The following is a 2500-nucleotide window of genomic DNA, read 5'->3' as shown; positions in this document are numbered from 1 at the left end:
ACCGCCTGGGAATACCAGGTGCTGTAAGCTTTTTGAAGTGCTTCATTTGGCAGCTGATTTAAATAGCCAACGCTTGACAGCCTCTTTCGCTTACGGCCATACAACCCTGGAAATGCCCGATCTCATCTGAACTCGGAAGTAAAGCAGGGTCGGGCCTGGTTAGTACTTGGATGGGAGACCGCCTGGGAATACCAGGTGCTGTAAGCTTTTCGAAGTGCTTCATTTGGCAGCTGATTTAAATAGCCAACGCTTGACAGCCTCTTTCGCTTACGGCCATACCACCCTGGAAATGCCCGATCTCATCTGAACTCGGAAGTAAAGCAGGGTCGGGCCTGGTTAGTACTTGGATGGGAGACCGCCTGGGAATACCAGGTGCTGTAAGCTTTTTGAAGTGCTTCATTTGGCAGCTGATTTAAATAGCCAACGCTTGACAGCCTCTTTTGCTTACGGCCATACCACCCTGGAAATGCCCGATCTCATCTGAACTCGGAAGTAAAGCAGGGTCGGGCCTGGTTAGTACTTGGATGGGAGACCGCCTGGGAATACCAGGTGCTGTAAGCTTTTTGAAGTGCTTCATTTGGCAGCTGATTTAAATAGCCAACGCTTGACAGCCTCTTTCGCTTACGGCCATACCACCCTGGAAATGCCCGATCTCATCTGAACTCGGAAGTAAAGCAGGGTCGGGCCTGGTTAGTACTTGGATGGGAGACCGCCTGGGAATACCAGGTGCTGTAAGCTTTTCGAAGTGCTTCATTTGGCAGCTGATTTAAATAGCCAACGCTTGACAGCCTCTTTCGCTTACGGCCATATCACCCCGGAAATGCCCGATCTCATCTGAACTCGGAAGTAAAGCAGGGTCGGGCCTGGTTAGTACTTGGATGGGAGACCGCCTGGGAATACCAGGTGCTGTAAGCTTTTCGAAGTGCTTCATTTGGCAGCTGATTTAAATAGCCAACGCTTGACAGCCTCTTTCGCTTACGGCCATACCACCCTGGAAATGCCCGATCTCATCTGAACTCGGAAGTAAAGCAGGGTCGGGCCTGGTTAGTACTTGGATGGGAGACCGCCTGGGAATACCAGGTGCTGTAAGCTTTTCGAAGTGCTTCATTTGGCAGCTGATTTAAATAGCCAACGCTTGACAGCCTCTTTCGCTTACGGCCATACCACCCTGGAAATGCCCGATCTCATCTGAACTCGGAAGTAAAGCAGGGTCGGGCCTGGTTAGTACTTGGATGGGAGACCGCCTGGGAATACCAGGTGCTGTAAGCTTTTTGAAGTGCTTCATTTGGCAGCTGATTTAAATAGCCAACGCTTGACAGCCTCTTTCGCTTACGGCCATACCACCCTGGAAATGCCCGATCTCATCTGAACTCGGAAGTAAAGCAGGGTCGGGCCTGGTTAGTACTTGGATGGGAGACCGCCTGGGAATACCAGGTGCTGTAAGCTTTTTGAAGTGCTTCATTTGGCAGCTGATTTAAATAGCCAACGCTTGACAGCCTCTTTCGCTTACGGCCATATCACCCCGGAAATTCCCGATCTCATCTGAACTCGGAAGTAAAGCAGGGTCGGGCCTGGTTAGTACTTGGATGGGAGACCGCCTGGGAATACCAGGTGCTGTAAGCTTTTCGAAGTGCTTCATTTGGCAGCTGATTTAAATAGCCAACGCTTGACAGCCTCTTTCGCTTACGGCCATACCACCCTGGAAATGCCCGATCTCATCTGAACTCGGAAGTAAAGCAGGGTCGGGCCTGGTTAGTACTTGGATGGGAGACCGCCTGGGAATACCAGGTGCTGTAAGCTTTTCGAAGTGCTTCATTTGGCAGCTGATTTAAATAGCCAACTCTTGACAGCCTCTTTCGCTTACGGCCATACCACCCTGGAAATGCCCGATCTCATCTGAACTCGGAAGTAAAGCAGGGTCGGGCCTGGTTAGTACTTGGATGGGAGACCGCCTGGGAATACCAGGTGCTGTAAGCTTTTTGAAGTGCTTCATTTGGCAGCTGATTTAAATAGCCAACGCTTGACAGCCTCTTTCGCTTACGGCCATACCACCCTGGAAATATCCGATCTCATCTGAACTCGGAAGTAAAGCAGGGTCGGGCCTGGTTAGTACTTGGATGGGAGACCGCCTGGGAATACCAGGTGCTGTAAGCTTTTCGAAGTGCTTCATTTGGCAGCTGATTTAAATAGCCAACGCTTGACAGCCTCTTTCGCTTACGGCCATATCACCCCGGAAATGCCCGATCTCATCTGAACTCGGAAGTAAAGCAGGGTCGGGCCTGGTTAGTACTTGGATGGGAGACCGCCTGGGAATACCAGGTGCTGTAAGCTTTTTGAAGTGCTTCATTTGGCAGCTGATTTAAATAGCCAACGCTTGACAGCCTCTTTCGCTTACGGCCATACCACCCTGGAAATGCCCGATCTCATCTGAACTCGGAAGTAAAGCAGGGTCGGGCCTGGTTAGTACTTGGATGGGAGACCGCCTGGGAATACCAGGTGC

General features: G+C 51.0%; 15 non-coding genes across 15 annotated transcripts in view; all 15 read left to right on the top strand.

Annotated features, from left to right (window-relative positions):
• LOC141383471 (5S ribosomal RNA) overlaps positions 1 to 30 on the top strand; it is a 119-nt gene extending 89 nt beyond the window's left edge. Inside the window, exon 1 of the ribosomal RNA XR_015485594.1 lies at positions 1 to 30. This exon is cut by the window's left edge and continues 89 nt beyond it. This is a non-coding gene — a ribosomal RNA (5S ribosomal RNA).
• Positions 31 to 88: 58 nt separating this feature from the next.
• Positions 89 to 207, top strand: LOC141383470 (5S ribosomal RNA). Its single transcript, XR_015485593.2, has one exon. It is a non-coding gene; the product is annotated as a 5S ribosomal RNA (ribosomal RNA).
• A 58-nt stretch (positions 208 to 265) lies between these two features.
• Positions 266 to 384, top strand: LOC141383462 (5S ribosomal RNA). The gene has a single exon (XR_015485592.1). It is a non-coding gene; the product is annotated as a 5S ribosomal RNA (ribosomal RNA).
• A 58-nt stretch (positions 385 to 442) lies between these two features.
• On the top strand, positions 443 to 561 carry LOC141383458 (5S ribosomal RNA). Its single transcript, XR_015485591.1, has one exon. It is a non-coding gene; the product is annotated as a 5S ribosomal RNA (ribosomal RNA).
• A 58-nt stretch (positions 562 to 619) lies between these two features.
• Positions 620 to 738, top strand: LOC148681785 (5S ribosomal RNA). Its single transcript, XR_015943739.1, has one exon. It is a non-coding gene; the product is annotated as a 5S ribosomal RNA (ribosomal RNA).
• Positions 739 to 796: 58 nt separating this feature from the next.
• Positions 797 to 915, top strand: LOC148681784 (5S ribosomal RNA). The gene has a single exon (XR_015944594.1). It is a non-coding gene; the product is annotated as a 5S ribosomal RNA (ribosomal RNA).
• A 58-nt stretch (positions 916 to 973) lies between these two features.
• On the top strand, positions 974 to 1092 carry LOC148681783 (5S ribosomal RNA). Its single transcript, XR_015943738.1, has one exon. It is a non-coding gene; the product is annotated as a 5S ribosomal RNA (ribosomal RNA).
• A 58-nt stretch (positions 1093 to 1150) lies between these two features.
• On the top strand, positions 1151 to 1269 carry LOC148681782 (5S ribosomal RNA). The gene has a single exon (XR_015943737.1). It is a non-coding gene; the product is annotated as a 5S ribosomal RNA (ribosomal RNA).
• A 58-nt stretch (positions 1270 to 1327) lies between these two features.
• On the top strand, positions 1328 to 1446 carry LOC148681781 (5S ribosomal RNA). Its single transcript, XR_015943736.1, has one exon. It is a non-coding gene; the product is annotated as a 5S ribosomal RNA (ribosomal RNA).
• Positions 1447 to 1504: 58 nt separating this feature from the next.
• Positions 1505 to 1623, top strand: LOC141383420 (5S ribosomal RNA). Its single transcript, XR_015485584.2, has one exon. It is a non-coding gene; the product is annotated as a 5S ribosomal RNA (ribosomal RNA).
• A 58-nt stretch (positions 1624 to 1681) lies between these two features.
• LOC148681780 (5S ribosomal RNA) lies at positions 1682 to 1800 on the top strand. The gene has a single exon (XR_015943735.1). It is a non-coding gene; the product is annotated as a 5S ribosomal RNA (ribosomal RNA).
• Positions 1801 to 1858: 58 nt separating this feature from the next.
• Positions 1859 to 1977, top strand: LOC148681779 (5S ribosomal RNA). Its single transcript, XR_015943734.1, has one exon. It is a non-coding gene; the product is annotated as a 5S ribosomal RNA (ribosomal RNA).
• Positions 1978 to 2035: 58 nt separating this feature from the next.
• LOC148681778 (5S ribosomal RNA) lies at positions 2036 to 2154 on the top strand. Its single transcript, XR_015944371.1, has one exon. It is a non-coding gene; the product is annotated as a 5S ribosomal RNA (ribosomal RNA).
• Positions 2155 to 2212: 58 nt separating this feature from the next.
• Positions 2213 to 2331, top strand: LOC148681777 (5S ribosomal RNA). Its single transcript, XR_015944593.1, has one exon. It is a non-coding gene; the product is annotated as a 5S ribosomal RNA (ribosomal RNA).
• A 58-nt stretch (positions 2332 to 2389) lies between these two features.
• LOC148681776 (5S ribosomal RNA) overlaps positions 2390 to 2500 on the top strand; it is a 119-nt gene continuing 8 nt past the window's right edge. The window contains exon 1 of the ribosomal RNA XR_015943733.1: positions 2390 to 2500. This exon is cut by the window's right edge and continues 8 nt beyond it. This is a non-coding gene — a ribosomal RNA (5S ribosomal RNA).

Source organism: Danio rerio, chromosome 4 (genome assembly GCF_052040795.2).
Source record: "Danio rerio strain M-AB ecotype USA chromosome 4, GRCz13ab, whole genome shotgun sequence".
Taxonomy (NCBI): Eukaryota; Metazoa; Chordata; class Actinopteri; order Cypriniformes; family Danionidae; genus Danio; species Danio rerio.
This window is presented reverse-complemented; position numbering and strand designations above follow the sequence as displayed.